Source organism: Rattus norvegicus, chromosome 10 (assembly GCF_036323735.1).
Source record: "Rattus norvegicus strain BN/NHsdMcwi chromosome 10, GRCr8, whole genome shotgun sequence".
In the NCBI taxonomy this organism is placed as follows: domain Eukaryota; kingdom Metazoa; phylum Chordata; class Mammalia; order Rodentia; family Muridae; genus Rattus; species Rattus norvegicus.
The window spans coordinates 61,326,296-61,350,647 of NC_086028.1; the positions used below are offsets into that span (position 1 = coordinate 61,326,296).

Here is a 24,352-nt window from a genome sequence, read left to right on the forward strand (position 1 = left end):
GGACATATGTACCCTCACCCGTTCACCCCTGGCCCATCATGGGAGCAAGATGGGGCAGTGTCCATGACAAGTAGCCGCTTGCTAGTTAAGTCAGCTCCCCTATAGACAGAGCCAGTGCTGTGCAAACAGCACAAGCAGAGCTAACTCTGGCTCTCCCAGCACACCTATCCCCAAGTCAACTCCTTCTAGGACATGGATATCCATTCTCATGTCACCTCCCATGTGTCACCAAAAGCCAAGGTTGTAGGTAAAGTCGGTGAGGTGAAAGGCATGGCCCTTCTGTAAGAGTTATGTTCACACCCTAGGGTTATGCACACTGCAGTCCTTTTTCTGTTCTAATATGTGTGTGTGTGTGTGTGTGTGTGTGTGTGTGTGTGTGTGACTTATCTATTTTATATATGTGGGTACACTGTTGCTATCTTCAGACACACCAGAAGAGGGCATCGGATCCAATTACAGATGGGTGTGAGCCACCATGTGGTTGTTGGGAATTGAACTCAGGACCTCTGGAAGAGCAGTCAGTGCTCTTAAGCACTGAGACATCTCTCCAGCCCTCTGTTTGAGTATATTGTATTGAAGTATACTGTATACACGAAAGGACACACAAGTGGATTCTGGGTTTAGGGCATAGCTCAGTTGTTGAGTCTTTGTTTCCATGCACAAGACCCTGAGTTCTGTCCTCAGCAAGGGGGTTTGGGATTGATAAATTCTGATGGTATAAACACAACACTTGACCAATCAAATTAAAAGAAAAGAAATTTGGTGAGACCAAGGCAAGAGGATTGCTTGAACCAGAGTTCAGGGCCAACCTGGGCTACGAAGCAGGCTCTGCAGCTATCCTCCCACCTCTGGGGTAGCACTATATTAGCTTATAGCTCTCTCTAATTTCTGCTTGTGTGACTCATGTGGCTGTTAGCTGCTCGTTCTCACTGCAGTGGTGTTCTAGTGTCTACATTTGCCCTGGTGTCTAAGGACTCCGAGTCCTTTCTAGTTTAATTGGTTATTTACCAGTGCTCATCTGAACCCTCTCTGAACATGCCTTTCCACTTAAGCTTCTTGCCCACAACGAGGCATTAATACAGTGTTGAAAACGACTGCTCTACACCTTGAATCTTAGAGAAGCTATTCTGTTCCGCCTCCCTGTCCACCCTTTCAGTCTTAAAGCATAGCCCTTCCATTGGCCACACAGCAGCACACAGAGCCTTAGCCACAAGGGCAGACACTCCAGGACTGAACACCTCCATCTCGTACTTGCTGTGTGTTATCTGACCAATGCTTCACTTCTCTGGGGCATCAGTTTCTTACCTACAAGATGGGGATGTTGTTAATATTCCCTCGGCAGAGAACTGAATAAGGAAACTGCATCCGGGAGCACTTGGATCATATTTCTTTCTTTCCCTTCTTTATTTTTTGTTTAAAGGGTTTTTTTTACAACTTATTTATTTTTATATGCATTGATGTTTTGCCTGTATGTATGTATGTATGTATATATGTGTATGTGTGTGAGAGGATACCACACAGTGGAACTGGATTTACAGTTGTGAGCTCCTATGTGGGTGCTGGAAATTGAACCAGGTCCTCTGGAAGAGCATCCAGTGTTCTTAACTGCTGAGCCATCTCTCCAGCCCCACATTTGGCCAATATTAATAGCTTGTCATCACTGCCCAAAGTATCCTTGTCTCCCTCATACCTCCGAGGCGCCCTGTTCTTGATGATGTCTGTGGACAAGGCCTGTAGACAGCAGCTGAAGAAAACTGGCTTGCCCTCCCCTGGAGCCTTTGCTGTACCTCTTTCCTGACAAGCATCCAAGACAGCATAGCTTTTACCCATGGAGTGCTGGGTATCGCTCATAAATGTGACCTAAGCCGGGGTCATCACCCTGCGGTCATTACTAATGGTGTGCCAGCTGCCTGGCCACAACCTGCTGGGACACAAACAGTACCCAGAAGTCACTGGCTTGAAGAAACAAAAGAATTTAATATCTACGCAAAAGGAAAGCGGAGCAGAATATTTAATTACTTCAGGCAGCAAACACAGAAAAAGCCCCTCCAAGCACATAGTGCAGAGACCTAGGAGCAGGAGACTTGGGCCTCACACTACTGGTTGCTATGGTAACAGGATTTCACAGCAGGAGCTCATTTTCCTATGACAGTGGCCTGCAAGGGAAGGGAAAGGGGGCCTCCTAAAGAAACTTAGTTGAAGGTTCAAAATGGCGACTGAAATTGTCCTTAGGGGATGGGCACTCAGGGACCTCTGGAAGGGCAGACCTGAGGACTCCCACTCCACCCCCAACAGAGCTCTCTATTCCAGAACTCTAAAGATGATCAGAAACAGCATATTGCCAAGGCCTCTCTGACTGATGTTACAGCCTCTGGAGCCAAGGATCCCATGACCTGTTGGTCTGTTATCAAGTCCTTTCCTAGAGTCCAGAAGAGTCCCAAGTATACCAGTATACCACACCTGCACACCAGGGCCAGAGGCTGAGGGATGTGGGACACACACACCTTCAGGGCAAACAACAAATCCTTGTATCTAAAGACAGCTTGGAGCCCGAGGGACTGAATTCCACCTCAGCTCTGCCCACCCACACACGAGCTGTGCGAATCAGACTGGTCCCTGGCCCTCTCTGAGCTTGCTTGCTTCCTGATAGGCGGAATGGAGACAATAATCTTGATATCTACCTCTCTGAGTGCTTTAGGAACTAAAAAACAGTGAAAGCCTAGACCCCTTGGTAAAGTGCCCAACTCAGGATACAGAATGCCCACTCTTGCTTAAGAAGCCAACAGCACAGAATGCTCAGAATTTAAACGGCATAGAACACAATGTGACCAAGCTATTCATGAGCCGAGAGGAGCAGAAAGTCAAGAAGCTGGAAGAATCAGCAGTTCTCTGAGGGATTTAGTTTGAGCAGGGCTCCAGGCCTGGGATGGAAAGTTCTTGGAAACCCAGTTCACTGAACACCTACAGGATCCAGAAGAAAAAAAACAAAACAAAACAAAAACAGAGAGGCTGCCGTCAGGAAATGGCACGACGGCTGTGGATAAGGATGCAGAGTTAGGAAGAGGATCCTGGATCAGTAGGATTCCAGACAGGAGGATCAAGCTTTTTTAGGCAGCAGCACCTGAGCCAAGAAGTACAGGGAGGGACAAGGGCGACTGACTGTGAGGGGGAAGAGAGAAGGTTCAGGATTGGAAACCAATGTAAACAAAGCACAAGGACTGAAAGGCCGAGAACCCAGCAAAGGAGCTGGCCCTGAAAGGCCTGAGGAAAACTGGAGACTGAGGATTTCTTAGGGGTCAATGACTGGGTCAAGAGCTGCTCCTTCTAGAGGTGACATGTCAGATTGTTTGCCTCGATTGCGGCTGGCAGCGGAAGTCTGTATTATAGCCTACACCGTACCAGGTCAGGGCCAGCCAGTCCCAGAGGGAAAAGCAGGACCCCTCAGAGGCAAATGTAGTCTGATAGAATGAGGACTCCTGTCTGAGACACCCGTCCAGACTCGGACTATCTCTGAGTGACTGTGGGGCACCCCAAAGAAAGCCTGGACAGAACTAGACACGTGGTAGTGTGACCAGGGAGCCTCCCCAAGACCACAGCGTGAGAAGCCATGAACTGGGCCTGGCAGACAGAAGCAAGAAAAGAGGACATCTCTGAGAAAGGAACATCTAGGGAAGAACAAAAGGGAGGGAGACCTGCCCAGAAATAAAGATCACCAGTAGGGAAGGCTGCAAAATAGACACCTACCCACCCCCACCCCCGCGATGGGTAAGAGTTTGGGACCTGAGGGAGGGAGGCTCGCAGGAAAGCCAGTTAGCAACTTCAGCTAAGAGGCAGGACAGCAGTCTGGGTTGCAAGGTTAGGGAGGAGGATAGCAGCAGGTGCAGAGCACTTGTGGAAAATGTGAAGGTGAGAGTACTGCTTACAGCTCACCTCACCGTTCTGTTTTTTGTCAGTTGGGAGCCAAGTGGCTGTCAGAGGCAGCGATGGAAGGCTCAATCTCTCCGGGTGGGGGCGAGACTGAGCCTGAACTACATAGGGGCTGGCTTTTCCAAGAGGCTTTCGCCTGGCTCTGAGGCCTCAGGGACGTCCCTCTCCTCCCCTGCCCTCTCCTCTGCTTCTGCGAGCTTGCCTCAAAGCTTCCCTGCTGCACAAACCAAACGACAGCGACTTTTCACCTGGATCCCATTGGCTCAAATCTCATTGAGATCGGGTTTCAACTTTCAGCATCCCAACTTTCCCCAGGGGGACCGCTAAGGTGTATCAGACACACGGGTGGAAAATCGAATCGCTCTGCCCTGCTCCACCTCGGAGTTCGCAGACGGCCTGAGACTCCTGGGAGAGGGCAGGGAGGGTAGCCATCCTGAGCTGCGGCGCCCTACATGGATTGAAACACTCCCCCAAACCTGTCTGACCGCGGGGAGAGGGCTTCCAGGAGCAGAACCAGTTCGCACGGAGGATACCCTCCACCCTGCACTTGCACACCCAAGGGATCCACGTGCCTTCGGATTCCAACTCCTGAACCTCGGCCAGCCCGTTTGAACCGAGCGTCCAGGGTCAAGGACACCCCACACAAACGCCAATCACCGAAAACATTGGATCCCGCCCGCCCCACCCGGGCTGGGCACTGAGGTACCGCGACGCGGGGCACCACCTGCAGGCCCCTCCTTCCGCCCGCGCGCGCTTGCTGGACTCCGCACTTGTTGACTGACTCGCGGGCGCGCTCGCCCCAGCGCCGCCTGCTGTCCGCACCTCCCGCGCCCCTCCCCCACCGGCGGCCCGCGCCCAGCGCGGCTCCGCGCCGGGGACACACCCGGGGCCAAGCAAGGTACACCGTCCGCTCCGGGCTGTGGGCTAAACCCCACGAGCGAGAGCGCGCCGGCGGAGCGGACCGCAGCGCTGTCCCGGGACAGCTCCCGTGTTGCCCGGAGTCTTAGGCAACGGAGAGAGAGGGCGGGCAAACCCAGGAGGGCAGCTGGGCGCCAGGCCCTGCCCGCGCCCCAACGGTGCTCAGGAACGGTCCCCACCCCAGGTTCCAACATCTCCAGGATCTGAGCTATAGCTCCAGGGCCATCGCGTGCACGCGCTCTGGCCCCCATCTTGGAGCCAAACACACACACCGTGGCCCCCGAGAAACTGGGCCCCCGGAAAGGGGGGTGGCCCCACTTTAGCTACACTTACCTGGGGCTTCGCCCCGGTCGGGCGCGCTCCCTGGCTGCCCTCTGGCGGCCACCTCAGGTACCCATCGCGCGCCCCGCCCCGGTCCGCCCCTCTCTGACCTGGGACCTGTTCCTGCCAGCTGAAGAGCCCTGGCCTGAGGCCATCTGATAAGCACCATCCCCTTTAGATGGCTCTTCTTGGCACAGAGTGGATCACGAGGGCTCCTTTTAGTTACAGATAACGAACAGCTCCGTCTTTTCGTTAAGGAGCTTCAAGCCTCTTCTAGCAACCCCAGGAGGCAAAAGATAGGGTTTTTGGAAACCTAACACTAGTTGGTGCTCAATGTGTGTATGTGGAATGAATGATTGGAGGAGGCACGAATGGATGCTACAATCTGCAAAGGAAGCAGCCACCCAGAGCCTAAGCTCTTGTCTGCTTTGTCTTGATTCTGCAAGTTCAAAATGAATCAAACTGTATTCATTTCTAGCCACTGTAAGCCTGAATGGTGCATCTGCATCCAAGTGGAGTGGAGACATCTCTCCAGCCCCTTAGACTAAACGTTTAAGAAAAACTAAATTCCTGAGATGGCCTTGGACATCAGTAGCCAGGTGAAGAGCCCTCCTGGTTGCCGTATTAACTCAGCAGTCCCCATTAGTCCCTGGGTTGCATCGACTTTCGTCTGGATTCTGATCTTCCCTGTGGGAAATGTGATCTTGTGTGAATCTGTGCGACCTGCCAGGAAACGTCCTGTAGTAGAGATGTTGTATAGCTGCCCTAGCCGTTAGGAACAAGGGACTGAATGTGTAACTTCTTTTAATTTGACTTAATATGCATCACTGTGTATCAGGCAGTGAAGTCTGAGCTTCAGTCTTTCTGTGCAGGAGGGAGAGGAGAGTGAGTACTGAATGCAGGGAAAGCCCCTAACCCAAGGCTGGCTCTTGTAAAAGTTAAATAGTGAGACATCTTGGTGATGTCATCGGCTCCACGCCGGTCATTTCCCTACTCCTCATCTCAAGGATGCAGGGCTAGCTGTCCACCCACAAGCTCCCTTCTAGGATTCACTCACAGTACAGCATGCATAACCTGTTACAGCGTACTGGGTTTCTGAGGTGACCCAGCCTCTCTTAGGAAAGCGGACCGTGAGAAATTGGTTGATACCCCGATTGCCTTGGGGGGGGTACCTCGCTTTAGCTAGTGCTTTAGCATGCAAAGGGTTTCCTCCTCCAACAGACAAGGCTTCTAGCAGGTCCTCCTGGTACTTCAGCTGTGTACTCGGGTCAGAATGAGGACTCTTGCCAGTTTCCTTAAAGCTTTACTTCCTAAGTATCTCACACAGGACCCCCCAGCAGCAACACAACCGTCCTTATACAACCAACTGTCCTTGTTTGGCTGTTTCCTGGGGCATCTTGTATATGAAAGGAGACACAGCCAAGGCCTCCTGTCCTGCTCCTGTGTGAAATGGCCCCATCCTCACTGGTGGCTCCCACATGCCCACTGAGTGGGAAGGGGGACATACTTGTGTGTGTGTGTGTGTGTGTGTGTGTGTGTGTGTGTGTGTGTGTGTGTAAAAGGGCCCACAGATGTGAATATATGCGCCATCTTAGGCCTATCACCAGCTGCAGGGTTCTTGCTCCAAGTCCTTTTATCCAACTCTTCCTTCCATGTTGTAGAGGAGCTCTCCACATCCACTTGGCGAAACTCACAATGGCCTCATCCTTTTTGCTCTTTGATCCAAGCAAAGTTTTCTTTCTTAGAATGGAGTACAGATGGGGTCGGGGTGTAGCTCGGTGGGCAGAGTGCCTTTTATCTTTAGCGAGAGAAGAAACAAAAACCAGAGCGTAGGGTCTAGTTGAAGTCCCAGATCAAGGCAGGAGGATCACAAGTTCAAGGCCATCGATGTCATCCTGGACAAAATGAGCAGTAAAGCAAAGATCTTGTCAAAACAAAGCAAAAGAAGACCACGGGTCCATTGTTGAGACCCCGTATCCCTGGCTGGCCTCGAGCTCTGTGTGTAGCAGAGGGTCCTCTTGAACCTCAGACCTCTCGCTTCCACCTTCTTAGCACTGAGATTTCAGGCCTGCGCCACCAAGGGTTTGTGTGGTGCTTGGACTCAAAGGCAGAGTCTATGTGCTAAGCAAGCACCTTATGGACTGAGTCCCATCCCCAGCCCTTCCCCTCACCAGCTGCAAACCCACCTGTTCTCTAAAGAAGGCAGACTCCTCACTCACTGTCAACAATGCCACTGTTTTGCAACAGAGTAATTATGTTGAGGTACCAGGGACACAGGTGAACAAACTGGGACGGCTTCCGCTCCCCAAGAGCTTTCCCAGCAGAGACGAGCATGGCCTCAGACAAGTAAGGGAACACAGGTGTCTGGCTAGCTAGGACATTCCCTCCGCCTTCCAATTCCAAGCTCCCAGTAAGATGGATAGATGATAAGGACCTTTGCTAAGACTCCCTGAGAGACCAAGCTGGTCCTTGGACCTTAACTCCCCAACCCCTACCCCACCCCTGCTGCCGCTGAGAGCTGCTGACTGAGTTCGCTGGGAGGAAGTTATGAGCAAGCAGCCTCGTCTTTAAGGTCCTCTGTGCATCCCCCTTCACCCTCACATCACCGGAAAACTCTTCCAGGGCATCCAGGATGCCTGCAAGGGCAGCTTCTTGGCAGAATGTCATCGGAACTGCTACCCCTGTAGAAGTAGAGTCTGTGGGGAGGCAATGTTTTTGAGAATTGGGCCTCTATCATGAAGCTTAGGATAGGCACGGAGGTAGAGCAGGGCCACTGGGCCACCACACTGTTGTCGTTTTCAGCAAGGGACCCCTTTATCATAAGGTCATCCTGTTCATTGCAAGCTTTTAGCAGCATCCCTAGTCTTTATGTACTAAGCAGCCATACAGACCCACTTCTGCCACTCGGGTTATGACAATAAAAAGTGCCTCCAAACATTGTTAAATGTCCTCTGGGAGTCACCTTCCTCCCACACCAACACCCTTCCTCAGTGAGAACCAAGTTCCCAGGGCCGCTTTCCAGGCTGACCAATTACGGAAGGGAAGGCGAGGAGCTGGCCAGCTTGCAATAGCAGGGTAGAGCAGGGCAGGAGAAGGCAAGCCTATCTCCACCAGACATCCCCAAAGGCCAAGAGTGATCTGCAGACCACAGCTGAGGTTCAGCAATCAAGAAGGATCCCAGGTGGAGAAGGTGCCTGGGGCCTGGGGACCCTCAGGCTATAGAGGCTGAAGGGTGACCTCTCTAGGCAAGTGCTCAGGAGAAATCAATCAGTTGCCTTAAATCATAACACAGGGGCTCCTGGAAAGGCCCCACAATCTTAAACCTGGAGGACACCTATGAAGGAAGATAAAGCCCCTTCCTCTTTACTGAGGAAAAGACAGTGGGACTTAGATTTACAGATCTGATGGATTAAATTATGACCTGGGGGGTAATGTCCATGTTAAACCCAGAGCCAGAGTGGGTTTAGCAAGCTGATCTCTGAGTTTGAGGACAGCCAAAGCTACACAGAAAAACCCTGTCTCTCTCTGTTTAAAGACTTATTTATTTATTTATTTATTTATTTATTTATTTATATAGCATTCTGCCTGCATGTATGCCTGAAGGCCAGAAGAGGGCACCAGATCTCACATTGGATGGTTATGAGCTACCATGTGGTTGCTGGGAATTGAACACAGGACCTCTAAAGGGCAGCCAGAACTTTTAACCTCTGAGCCATCTCTCCAACCCCCGAGAAACCCTGTCTTTAAAAAAAATAAAAAAAAAGTTGGCACTGGAAAGATGGTTCAGTAGTTAAGGGCCCTGACTGTATCTTCCAGATAGACCCAGGTTCAAATCCCAGCACCCGCATGGCAACTCACAACTGTCTGGAACTCCAAGATCTGACAGTCCCACGTAGACATACATGCAGGCAAGATACCAATGCACATAAAAGAAAGGTAAATAAATTTTTAAAAAAAGTCCTAGCAGACCTTAAGTATTTCACAGTGAGATATCCACAATGTCTAATAGGCCCTAAACCCCACAAGAAGGCCACATGTGAGGGCCATGCATGTGAAGGTGCAGACAGACATTCAAGGGACGAAGACACACAAGAGGACTACCTGATGCCACCAAGATCTGGGAGGGACCAAGATAGTGACTCATGCCTGTAACCTCAGCATGGAGGAGGGCTGCCGGGGAGTTCAAGGTCACTCAGGTACAGAGTTAAAACCCTTCTCAAAAAAATAAGAGGTAGTGGGGATTGGAGAGATGTCTCAGTGACCGAGAGCACATTCTGTTCTTACAGAGGAACCAAGTTTGGTTTCCAATGCTCATATCAGGTAGCTTATCACCTCTCGTCCTGCCTGCTCCCAGTGGCCCTCATGCTTCTGGCTCCTGAAAGCATCAGTGCTCACTTGCATATAAGTGTGCACACACACACACACACACACACACACACAATTTGATTTTTCCCCAGGAGGGGTGGTAGTGAAGGAGTGTTTGCCACATAATCATGAGAACTGGGGTTCAGTCCCAGCACCCACATAGAAGCTGGGAGAGGCAGGGCCTGGCCTGTAATCCCAGTGTTGGGGGAACAGACACAAGTATTAGCATCAGTGTGACAGGACATGGAAAGCTTCTCTTTGGAAACACTGGGGCAGAGACATGGAGGAGGAGGGGGAGTCTGCAGATGGGCCATGTTGAGAAGGACTCATGAGCGAGAAGGAATAACCCAGAGGAAGTGAGCAGGAGAAGGTTGGGATAAGGTAGAAGTGAGCAGACAGAGCAGAGAACAAAGCTAGCAAAGATTAATGTGGGAGGGGCCTGGTAATCAATGGCCACTAGGCTAGACACTTACAAGAAATATCAGGCTGAGGACGGAACTCAGTTGGTAGAATTTTTGCCTGTAGTGCACAAGATCCTAGTTCATTCCAAGAGTGGAATAAAACCAGGCACGGCGGTAACACGCCTGAAATCTTAGCACTAGGAAAGAGATAAGGGAGGGTCAGGAGTCCGTGGTCATCCTCAGCTACACAGAGAGTTGGAGGCCAGCCTGGGCCACTTGAAATCTTGTCTCAAGTAGAGAACCAGTGTGTGTGTATGTGTGTGTGTGTGTGTGTGTGTGTGGTGTGTGTGTGTGTGTGTGTGGAGGGGGGCTCTTTCCTATTGAGTCCACAAGGCAAGGATAAACAAATACATTTCTGATTACATAGATAAATACAAATCACATCCCACAGGTAGGATCTCTTGTTAAATGAAGACTATGAATATGAATGTGTAACACATTCTCATTATAGAGCTTCGTGTACTCGAAAGTGCCCTTGATTTACATAATACGGAGTCTGTGCACAGATACCCAGATGTTACATTACAGGCATGCTCCTATGAGTAGAGACACACCGGTAGAACTTAGCGATTGTGTCTCAATTCTCTTCTCCTTGCCTTGAGGCACTGGTACCCCTTTGACCCATAAACAATAAGACCCAGCTCCCTGTGGAGCAGGTGTGAGCAGGAGAGCAAGCGCCCCTCACCTGTGTTCCTTGAGAGCCCAAGAATCCTGGTGCAGCCGGAGTCCCAGGCTTTTCTTCCCAGCCTGCTTTTATTTTATTTTTATTTTATTTTATTTTTATTTTATTTCTATATGCTGACCCTCTCTCTCTCTCTCTCTCTCTCTCTCTTTCTCTCTCTCTCTCTCTCTCTCTCTCTCTCTCACACACACACACACACACTCACACACTCACACACACGCGCACACATACACACACGTCAGGTGAAACCACCCACTTGCATGTGTTTAGTCCCACTGGCTGTAAGTGTTTGGGGCTGACAGTGCTGCCTGTGACTGCTGATTTCTTCTTCTGCAACATTCCTGGGACATTGCCCAGGGAGTAGTTGGTCTGAGGCTCAGGGGGCCTCCTTCCTCCATAGTTGCCAAGGACTCTGGCTTAGCCGCTAGATGAGAAGAGGAGAAAGAGCCAGAGCCGGGCATGGAGGTGCACATCTGGAGTCCCAGCACAATGATCAGCAGTTCAAGGCCACCCTCAGGTAAGCAGATTCTGCTTGAGCTAAATGAGGCCCTGTTGGTAAGGAGAGAGAGAGGTGGAGGGGGGAGAAAAGTCACAAGGAAAACAAATCTTTAGAAAAAAAAAAAACCCATAAAAGTTGTTACCGAGGAACTGGAGAGATGGCCCAGCAGTTACAAGCACTTGCTTAACCCGAGTTTAGTTCCCAGCACCCACAAGGAGACTCTCAAGCTCTGGGAACTCCAGTCCAGGGGATCAGAAACCCTCTTCTGCCCTCTGCAGGCACCTAGCATACACATGATATAATTATACACATGTAGGCACTCACACATACACATAGCATTAAAAGGTCAATCTTTAAAAATAGTCATAGAAGAATTTGTATTCCCACCACAGCTCTGCAACTCTCATTCACACAGTACCATGATGCTGGGGGCTGACACACATTCACACAGTACATGATGCTGCGGGAGGACACACATTCACACAGTACCATGATGCTGGGGGCTGACACACATTCACACAGTACCGTGATGCTGTGGGAGGACACACATTCACACAGTACCATGATGCTGTGGGAGGACACACATTCACACAGTACCATGATGCTGAGGGCTGACACACATTCACACAGTACCATGATGCTGAGGGCTGACACACATTCACACAGTACCATGATGCTGGGGGCTGACACACATTCACACAGTACCATGATGCTGGGGGTGGACACACATTCACACAGTACCATGATGCTGCGGGAGGACACACATTCACACAGTACCATGATGCTGGGGGCTGACACACATTCACACAGTACCATGATGCTGGGGGCGGACACACATTCACACAGTACCGTGATGCTGCGGGAGGACACACATTCACACAGTACCATGATGCTGGGGGCGGACACACATTCACACAGTACCATGATGCTGCGGGAGGACACACATTCACACAGTACCATGATGCTGGGGGCGGACACACATTCACACAGTACCGTGATGCTGCGGGAGGACACACATTCACACAGTACCGTGATGCTGGGGGCGGACACACATTCACACAGTACCGTGATGCTGCGGGAGGACACACATTCACACAGTACCGTGATGCTGGGGGCGGACACACATTCACACAGTACAGTGATGCTGGGGGCGGACACACATTCACACAGTACCGTGATGCTGCGGGAGGACACACATTCACACAGTACCGTGATGCTGGGGGCGGACACACATTCACACAGTACCGTGATGCTGCGGGAGGACACACATTCACACAGTACCGTGATGCTGGGGGCGGACACACATTCACACAGTACCGTGATGCTGCGGGAGGACACACATTCACACAGTACCGCGATGCTGGGGGCAGACACACATTCACACAGTACCATGATGCTGGGGGCAGACACACATTCACACAGTACCGTGATGCTGGGGGAGGACACACATTCACACAGTACAGTGATGCTGCGGGAGGACACACATTCACACAGTACCGTGATGCTGGGGGCTGACACACATTCACACAGTACCATGATGCTGGGGGCTGACACACATTCACACAGTACCATGATGCTGCGGGAGGACACACATTCACACAGTACCATGATGCTAGGGGAGGACACACATTCACACAGTACCGTGATGCTGGGGGTGGACACACATTCACACAGTACCATGATGCTGGGGGCTGACACACATTCACACAGTACCGTGATGCTGAGGGCTGACACACATTCACACAGTACATGATGCTGCGGGAGGACACACATTCACACAGTACCATGATGCTGGGGGCTGACACACATTCACACAGTACCATGATGCTGGGGGAGGACACACATTCACACAGTACCGTGATGCTGGGGGTGGACACACATTCACACAGTACCATGATGCTGGGGGAGGACACACATTCACACAGTACCGTGATGCTGAGGGCTGACACACATTCACACAGTACATGATGCTGCGGGAGGACACACATTCACACAGTACCGTGATGCTGGGGGCTGACACACATTCACACAGTACCGTGATGCTGAGGGCTGACACACATTCACACAGTACATGATGCTGCGGGAGGACACACATTCACACAGTACCGTGATGCTGTGGGAGAACACACATTCACACAGTACCATGATGCTGAGGGCTGACACACATTCACACAGTACCATGATGCTGGGGGAGGACACACATTCACACAGTACCGTGATGCTGGGGGAGGACACACATTCACAAAGTACATGATGCTGGGGGCGGACACACATTCACACAGTACCGTGATGCTGTGGGAGAACACACATTCACACAGTACCATGATGCTGAGGGCTGACACACATTCACACAGTACCGTGATGCTGGGGGAGGACACACATTCACACAGTACCGTGATGCTGGTGGAGGACACACATTCACACAGTACCATGATGCTGGGGGCTGACACACATTCACACAGTACCGTGATGCTGTGGGAGGACACACATTCACACAGTACCATGATGCTGTGGGAGGACACACATTCACACAGTACCATGATGCTGAGGGCTGACACACATTCACACAGTACCATGATGCTGAGGGCTGACACACATTCACACAGTACCATGATGCTGGGGGCTGACACACATTCACACAGTACCATGATGCTGGGGGTGGACACACATTCACACAGTACCATGATGCTGCGGGAGGACACACATTCACACAGTACCATGATGCTGGGGGCTGACACACATTCACACAGTACCATGATGCTGGGGGCGGACACACATTCACACAGTACCGTGATGCTGCGGGAGGACACACATTCACACAGTACCATGATGCTGGGGGCGGACACACATTCACACAGTACCATGATGCTGCGGGAGGACACACATTCACACAGTACCATGATGCTGGGGGCGGACACACATTCACACAGTACCGTGATGCTGCGGGAGGACACACATTCACACAGTACCGTGATGCTGGGGGCGGACACACATTCACACAGTACCGTGATGCTGCGGGAGGACACACATTCACACAGTACCGTGATGCTGGGGGCGGACACACATTCACACAGTACAGTGATGCTGGGGGCGGACACACATTCACACAGTACCGTGATGCTGCGGGAGGACACACATTCACACAGTACCGTGATGCTGGGGGCGGACACACATTCACACAGTACCGTGATGCTGCGGGAGGACACACATTCACACAGTACCGTGATGCTGGGGGCGGACACACATTCACACAGTACCGTGATGCTGCGGGAGGACACACATTCACACAGTACCGCGATGCTGGGGGCAGACACACATTCACACAGTACCATGATGCTGGGGGCAGACACACATTCACACAGTACCGTGATGCTGGGGGAGGACACACATTCACACAGTACAGTGATGCTGCGGGAGGACACACATTCACACAGTACCGTGATGCTGGGGGCTGACACACATTCACACAGTACCATGATGCTGGGGGCTGACACACATTCACACAGTACCATGATGCTGCGGGAGGACACACATTCACACAGTACCATGATGCTAGGGGAGGACACACATTCACACAGTACCGTGATGCTGGGGGTGGACACACATTCACACAGTACCATGATGCTGGGGGCTGACACACATTCACACAGTACCGTGATGCTGAGGGCTGACACACATTCACACAGTACATGATGCTGCGGGAGGACACACATTCACACAGTACCATGATGCTGGGGGCTGACACACATTCACACAGTACCATGATGCTGGGGGAGGACACACATTCACACAGTACCGTGATGCTGGGGGTGGACACACATTCACACAGTACCATGATGCTGGGGGAGGACACACATTCACACAGTACCGTGATGCTGAGGGCTGACACACATTCACACAGTACATGATGCTGCGGGAGGACACACATTCACACAGTACCGTGATGCTGGGGGCTGACACACATTCACACAGTACCGTGATGCTGAGGGCTGACACACATTCACACAGTACATGATGCTGCGGGAGGACACACATTCACACAGTACCGTGATGCTGTGGGAGAACACACATTCACACAGTACCATGATGCTGAGGGCTGACACACATTCACACAGTACCATGATGCTGGGGGAGGACACACATTCACACAGTACCGTGATGCTGGGGGAGGACACACATTCACACAGTACATGATGCTGGGGGCGGACACACATTCACACAGTACCGTGATGCTGTGGGAGAACACACATTCACACAGTACCATGATGCTGAGGGCTGACACACATTCACACAGTACCGTGATGCTGGGGGAGGACACACATTCACACAGTACCGTGATGCTGGTGGAGGACACACATTCACACAGTACCATGATGCTGGGGGCTGACACACATTCACACAGTACCGTGATGCTGTGGGAGGACACACATTCACACAGTACCATGATGCTGTGGGAGGACACACATTCACACAGTACCATGATGCTGAGGGCTGACACACATTCACACAGTACCATGATGCTGAGGGCTGACACACATTCACACAGTACCATGATGCTGGGGGCTGACACACATTCACACAGTACCATGATGCTGGGGGTGGACACACATTCACACAGTACCATGATGCTGCGGGAGGACACACATTCACACAGTACCATGATGCTGGGGGCTGACACACATTCACACAGTACCATGATGCTGGGGGCGGACACACATTCACACAGTACCGTGATGCTGCGGGAGGACACACATTCACACAGTACCATGATGCTGGGGGCGGACACACATTCACACAGTACCATGATGCTGCGGGAGGACACACATTCACACAGTACCATGATGCTGGGGGCGGACACACATTCACACAGTACCGTGATGCTGCGGGAGGACACACATTCACACAGTACCGTGATGCTGGGGGCGGACACACATTCACACAGTACCGTGATGCTGCGGGAGGACACACATTCACACAGTACCGTGATGCTGGGGGCGGACACACATTCACACAGTACAGTGATGCTGGGGGCGGACACACATTCACACAGTACCGTGATGCTGCGGGAGGACACACATTCACACAGTACCGTGATGCTGGTGGAGGACACACATTCACACAGTACCGTGATGCTGCGGGAGGACACACATTCACACAGTACCGTGATGCTGGGGGCGGACACACATTCACACAGTACCGTGATGCTGCGGGAGGACACACATTCACACAGTACCGCGATGCTGGGGGCAGACACACATTCACACAGTACCATGATGCTGGGGGCAGACACACATTCACACAGTACCGTGATGCTGGGGGAGGACACACATTCACACAGTACAGTGATGCTGCGGGAGGACACACATTCACACAGTACCGTGATGCTGGGGGCTGACACACATTCACACAGTACCATGATGCTGGGGGCTGACACACATTCACACAGTACCATGATGCTGCGGGAGGACACACATTCACACAGTACCATGATGCTAGGGGAGGACACACATTCACACAGTACCGTGATGCTGGGGGTGGACACACATTCACACAGTACCATGATGCTGGGGGCTGACACACATTCACACAGTACCGTGATGCTGAGGGCTGACACACATTCACACAGTACATGATGCTGCGGGAGGACACACATTCACACAGTACCATGATGCTGGGGGCTGACACACATTCACACAGTACCATGATGCTGGGGGAGGACACACATTCACACAGTACCGTGATGCTGGGGGTGGACACACATTCACACAGTACCATGATGCTGGGGGAGGACACACATTCACACAGTACCGTGATGCTGAGGGCTGACACACATTCACACAGTACATGATGCTGCGGGAGGACACACATTCACACAGTACCGTGATGCTGGGGGCTGACACACATTCACACAGTACCGTGATGCTGAGGGCTGACACACATTCACACAGTACATGATGCTGCGGGAGGACACACATTCACACAGTACCGTGATGCTGTGGGAGAACACACATTCACACAGTACCATGATGCTGAGGGCTGACACACATTCACACAGTACCATGATGCTGGGGGAGGACACACATTCACACAGTACCGTGATGCTGGGGGAGGACACACATTCACACAGTACATGATGCTGGGGGCGGACACACATTCACACAGTACCGTGATGCTGTGGGAGAACACACATTCACACAGTACCATGATGCTGAGGGCTGACACACATTCACACAGTACCGTGATGCTGGGGGAGGACACACATTCACACAGTACCGTGATGCTGGTGGAGGACACACATTCACACAGTACCATGATGCTGGGGGAGGACACACATTCACACAGTACCATGATGCTGAGGGCTGACACACATTCACACAGTACATGATGCTGCGGGAGGACACACATTCACACAGTACCGTGATGCTGTGGGAGAACACACATTCACACAGTACCGTGATGCTGGGGGCAGACACACATTCACACAGTACCATGATGCTGAGGGCTGACACACATTCACACAGTACCATGATGCTGGGGGAGGACACACATTCACACAGTACCATGATGCTGGGGGTGGACACACATTCACACAGTACCATGATGCTGGGGGAGGACACACATTCACACAGTACCATGATGCTGGGGGAGGACACACATTCACACAGTACCATGATGCTGCGGGAGGACACACATTCACACAGTACCATGATGCTGGGGGCTGACACACATTCACACAGTACCGTGATGCTGAGGGCTGACACACATTCACACAGTACATGATGCTGCGGGAGGACACACATTCACACAGTACCATGATGCTGGGGGCTGACACACATTCACACAGTACCATGATGCTGGGGGAGGACACACATTCACACAGTACCGTGATGCTGGGGGTGGACACACATTCACACAGTACCATGATGCTGGGGGAGGACACACATTCACACAGTACCGTGATGCTGGGGGCAGACACACATTCACACAGTACCATGATGCTGAGGGCTGACACACATTCACACAGTACCATGATGCTGGGGGAGGACACACATTCACACAGTACCATGATGCTGGGGGTGGACACACATTCACACAGTACCATGATGCTGGGGGAGGACACACATTCACACAGTACCATGATGCTGGGGGAGGACACACATTCACACAGTACCATGATGCTGCGGGAGGACACACATTCACACAGTACCATGATGCTGGGGGCTGACACACATTCACACAGTACCGTGATGCTGAGGGCTGACACACATTCACACAGTACATGATGCTGCGGGAGGACACACATTCACACAGTACCATGATGCTGGGGGCTGACACACATTCACACAGTACCATGATGCTGGGGGAGGACACACATTCACACAGTACCGTGATGCTGGGGGTGGACACACATTCACACAGTACCATGATGCTGGGGGAGGACACACATTCACACAGTACCGTGATGCTGAGGGCTGACACACATTCACACAGTACATGATGCTGCGGGAGGACACACATTCACACAGTACCATGATGCTGGGGGCTGACACACATTCACACAGTACCGTGATGCTGAGGGCTGAAACACATTCACACAGTACATGATGCTGCGGGAGGACACACATTCACACAGTACCGTAATGCTGTGGGAGAACACACATTCACACATTACCATGATGCTGGGGGCTGACACACATTCACACAGTACCGTGATGCTGAGGGCTGACACACATTCACACAGTACATGATGCTGCGGGAGGACACACATTCACACAGTACCGTAATGCTGTGGGAGAACACACATTCACACAGTACCATGATGCTGAGGGCTGACACACATTCACACAGTACCATGATGCTGGGGGAGGACACACATTCACACAGTACCGTGATGCTGGGGGCGGACACACATTCACACAGTACCGTGATGCTGAGGGCTGACACACATTCACACAGTACCATGATGCTGAGGGCTGACACACATTCACACAGTACCGTGATGCTGGGGGAGGACACACATTCACACAGTACCGTGATGCTGGGGGAGGACACACATTCACACAGTACCATGATGCTGGGGGAGGACACACATTCACACAGTACCGTGATGCTGAGGGCTGACACACATTCACACAGTACATGATGCTGCGGGAGGACACACATTCACACAGTACCGTGATGCTGTGGGAGAACACACATTCACACAGTACCGTGATGCTGGGGGCTGACACACATTCACACAGTACCGTGATGCTGAGGGCTGACACACATTCACACAGTACCATGATGCTGGGGGAGGACACACATTCACACAGTACCATGATGCTGGGGGCTGACACACATTCACACAGTACCGCGATGCTGGGGGCAGACACACATTCACACAGTACCATGATGCTGAGGGCTGACACACATTCACACAGTACCGCGATGCTGGGGGCAGACACACATTCACACAGTACCATGATGCTGGGGGAGGACACACATTCACACAGTACCGTGATGCTGGGGGTGGACACACATTCACACAGTACCATGATGCTCTGGGAGGACACACATTCACACAGTACCATGATGCTGAGGGCTGACACACATTCACACAGTACCGTGATGCTGGGGGTGGACACACATTCACACAGTACCATGATGCTGGGGGTGGACACACATTCACACAGTACCGTGATGCTGGGGGTGGACACACATTCACACAGTACCATGATGCTGGGGGTGGACACACATTCACACAGTACCGTGATGCTGCGGGAGGACACACATTCACACAGTACCGTGATGCTGAGGGCTGACACACATTCACACAGTACCATGATGCTGGGGGAGGACACACATTCACACAGTACCATGATGCTGAGGGCAGACACACATTCACACAGTACCGTGATGCTGGGGGCTGACACACATTCACACAGTACCATGATGCTGAGGGCAGACACACATTCACACAGTACCGTGATGCTGGGGGCTGACACACATTCACACAGTACCGTGATGCTGGGGGCAGACACACATTCACACAGTACCATGATGCTGCGGGAGGACACACATTCACACAGTACCGTGATGCTGGGGGTGGACACACATTCACACAGTACCATGATGCTGGGGGTGGACACACATTCACACAGTACCATGATGCTGCGGAAGGACACACATTCACACAGTACCGCGATGCTGGGGGCAGACACACATTCACACAGTACCGCGATGCTGAGGGCTGACACACATTCACACAGTACCATGATGCTGGGGGCACAGGGATCACCTGCCCTGGAATCTTTCTACAGTAAGAACTTCAGCTTCTACTCCATGGAAGCAAGCCAGATTGAAGGAGTGGCAGCAGAGGACAAGTCCTTTAATCCCCTAATGGAATGGGCTCAGATTCCCTCTCCAGAAGGCTAAAAGTGGGAGCAGTCAGAGCAGAAGAACTGGCAGAAATGCACAGGATACCTCGAGAGTACAGGAATCTCCAATGACGCAGAGCTGCACTGCCTTGCACCCCCAGCCACATCACCAGCCTCTGAAACCCCACAGGCTGACTTGGAGCAGCAGAGATGCAGGCAGCTCAGGGTTCAGGGCAAATAACCCAGCTCCCTGTGGAGCAGGTGTGAGCAGGAGAGCAAGTGCCCCTCACCTGCGTTCCTTGAGAGCCCAAGAATCCTGGTGCAGCCGGAGTCCCAGGCTTTTCTTCCCAGCCTGCTTTTATTTTTAGAACTGCTTTAGATATAGGGTGGGAGGGAGCAGACAGCATAGGATTTCTGCATCTACTGCCTACACACACACACACACACACACACACACACACACACACACACACACACGCACACACACGGTGGCAGGGGAGGGAGGGAGGAAAGAGGGAGATCCTTATTGAGAATTCCCCTATCATGGTATTTTGTTATAACTGTTTTTTGGTTTGGTTTGGTCTGGTTTGGTTTGGTCTGGTTTGGTTTGGTTTGGTTTGGTTTGGTTTAGACAGTGAATCCTATGGTCCAGGTTGACTTTGAGCTCCTGATCTTCCTTCCTCCCCATCCTGAGCACTGACTTTGCAGGCTTGAGCCACAGTTCACATTTGTGATCACAAATGATTCAATACTGATGCGTGCTTACTAACTAGTTCGCTCAGATTTCCTTTGATGGAGCCTAATGTCCATTTTGTGCCCCAGGACCTCTTCTGAGACATCAGTTAATTTGGTCATCACATCTCCTTAGTGTTCTGGCTATAACAGTCTCTCAAACTCTTTGTCTTTGAAGACCTTCACCAGTTGAGATGTATCCGAGGCTGTGTCTATTAGAATCTGTCTGATAAGTTTTCTCATTATTAAGACTGGACCTAAAGATTTAGAAGAGCCTTTCTTTTTTATCATCATAGAAATGCACATTATCTGGCTGGAGAAATAGCTCACTGATTAAACAGCAGACCTGAATTTGGCTCTACATCGGGTAGCCCATAAACACCCGTAATTCCAGGAGGTCTGACGCCCTCTTCTGGTGTCTGTGGGAAGTGCACTCACATGCATAAATCCACATCCACACAAACATGCACAAATAATTTCTTTTTTCTTTTCTTTTCTTTTTTTTTTTGGTTCTTTTTTTCGGAGCTGGGGACCGAACCCAGGGCCTTGCGCTTCCTAGGTAAGTGCTCTACCACTGAGCTAAATCCCCAGCCCCCACAAATAATTTCTTAACATTTAAAAAAATCTTTGGGCTGGAGAGATGGCTCAGTGGTTAAGAGCACTGATTGCTCTTCCAGAGGTTCTGAGTTCAAATCCCAGCAACCACATGGTGGCTCACAACCATCTGTAATATACATTAGATAAATAAAAAATTTAAAAAATATTTAAAAAATCTTTATAACCTTTTTTTTAAAGAGTGCATATTGTGGACATGCCTTTTTTTTTTTTTTTTTTTACTGTAGATGACCTTGATCAGCTGGCTGAGGGGTTGTCTGTCAGGCTTGTCCACTACATCACTCTGGTACCCTTTCCACACTGTGGAGGTCAGCCCTATCTAGTCTACACTAAGAGTGCAGAGGTGTTTCTGTCTTTTGTTTGTTTGTCTATTTATTTTCCTTTTTAAAAACCTGGTTTCCTTATGTACTTTTGGCTTTCCCGGGACTCAATCTTTAGACTAATCTGGCCTCAAACTCAGAGACCCACCTGCTTCTGACTCCTGAGCCCTGGAATTAGAGGTGAGTACTGCCCGGCCTGGTGTTCTTTTTCTTGAGGTGAGGATCCAAGTAGACTGTTGACAGCTTTGTCTGCTCCCGGCTTGTTACTCAAAATAAATGGACATTTACTTTGTAGTTTGGGTTATACTCCAATTCCATTTTGGTTTTTGCTTCTATTCTCCCAGCTTTGATTCTTGGGCAGCCTGGTAACTGGTTCCCACCGGCCTTTGACACATATTTATCCAAGTGGGGGTTTGGGATTTAGAGGGGAGATCTTGGAAACATTGTTACTTTCTGGCCCTAGAAAATGCTTGAGACTGGTTTTGTGTGTTTTCTTTGCCTGATTCTAGAATGTGTCATGTTTTCAAGGAGCTGGGTCTCCTTTATTGGAGAACTGCACTAGTGTAGGTGTCCTCTTTGCTGGCCGACTTACTTTTACTCTTGGGGCAGGAACCAAACCCCGGGCCTCGGGCCTCGTGCACACTTAGCACGCCCTTTACTGGTGAGCTACACCCTGAGTCCTGTCTCCTCTCCATCACTAGGTATAGCAGACCAAGGCAAGATTTAACCTGCTCAGTACATGATCTTGTCTCTTGGGGATCAGTGCTTGGAATCAGGGTCCAAAGAGCCATGGACTCCAAGCTGTAGAAGGGAGCTAGGGAACAGGAAGTTGGACTTGGTCTCCCGCAATACTGAGGAAGCTTCAGAGTGATCTTCAGGCCAAGGTCAAAGTTTGAGTGCTTCAGAGATGACCAAGCAATGGTCCAGTCAGAAAAGGCAAAAGAGGACAGCCTGAAGGTAAGTGATCCCAGGAGGAAAAATAGCAGGGCCCAAGGGCATAGGGTGTGACACCATGACCAAGGTGTGTGGCTGGAGTGGCCATTGATGGCTATTGAATATTCATGTATCTATTTGAGAAACTGCTTACACTTGAAACACTTTAAACCTTTCCTCCTCCTCCCTTCTTCCCTTCCTTCCTTCCTTTTCTTTTCTTTTTTTCAGGGATGGAAATTGAACCCACAGCCTTGTGTATACTAGACAAGTACTCTACCACTGAGCTATAACCTCAGCCCGAATCCCACCTTATTTACTACTATTATTTCTTTTAACTTTTTAAAAATTAAAGACAAGGTCATTTTGCTTTTTGTTTTCTTTCTTTCTTTCGAGACAGGGCCTCTCTATGTAGCTCTAACTGTCCTAGAACTCTCCAAGTAGACCAGGCTGGCCTCAAACTGGCAGAGATCCACTTGCCTCTGCCTCCCAAGGTTTATTTATACATTTTCTGTATATGAATGCTTCATCATATGCCTGCAAACCAGAAGAGGGAAACTGATCCCCTCATAAATGCTTGTGAGGTGCTCTGTGGGTGCTGGGAATTGGGCTGCTCTAGAAGAATAGAGCAGTTGGTGCTCCTAACCACTGAGCCATCCTTCCAGGCAGCCTCTTATTCAGTACCCAAGCAGGCTCCTTAAACTTATTTTTTTTAAAGATTTATTCATTTATTATATATAAGTACACTGTAGCTGTCTTCAGACATACCAGAAGAGGGCATTGGATCTCTTTACAGATGGTTGTGAGCCACCATGTGGTTGCTGGGAATTGAACTCAGGACCTCTGGAGGAGCAGTCAGTGCTCTTAACTGCTGAGCCATCTCTCCAGCCCCGCCTTAAACTTATAATCCTCCTACCTCAGCATTTAAAGTGGATGAAATTACAGGCCTGCCCCCCCCCCGGGGTGTGTGTGTGTGTGTAATTTATCAAACAGGATCTCTTATATCTTGGGGTTGACATTCAACTCTCTATAGGTAGCCAAGGATGACCTGAACCCCCCACTCCTCCTGCTTGTCCCTCTGGGAGCTGAGATAATGAAGGGCATGTACCCCAGAGCCTCCAGCCTTCAGCTTTGTTTCTCTTAACACTTTCCAGGAATCTTTCCTGAGAAGCTGGAGTCTTGGGGCTCCCTCTCTGACTGGGAACTAACAACCTGCAGGACTC

At 50.8% G+C, this 24,352-nt stretch overlaps 1 protein-coding gene and 1 long non-coding RNA gene across 3 annotated transcripts in view; both read right to left on the reverse strand.

Annotated features, from left to right (window-relative positions):
* The window catches only part of Rph3al (rabphilin 3A-like (without C2 domains)), a 143,304-nt gene extending 138,008 nt beyond the window's left edge, over positions 1–5,296 (reverse strand). For both annotated transcript variants that reach the window (XM_039085148.2, XM_008767942.4), the window contains exon 1: positions 5,179–5,296. The gene's annotated coding sequence lies outside the window, so the exon portion shown is untranslated. The remainder of the gene's footprint in view (positions 1–5,178) is intronic.
* A 1,160-nt stretch (positions 5,297–6,456) lies between these two features.
* LOC120095141 (uncharacterized) lies at positions 6,457–21,523 on the reverse strand. The gene is made up of 3 exons (XR_005490362.2): positions 20,823–21,523; positions 10,678–11,223; positions 6,457–7,061 (listed from the first exon to the last, which is right to left on the reverse strand). It is a non-coding gene; the product is annotated as an uncharacterized LOC120095141 (long non-coding RNA).
* Positions 21,524–24,352: the final 2,829 nt, after the last annotated feature.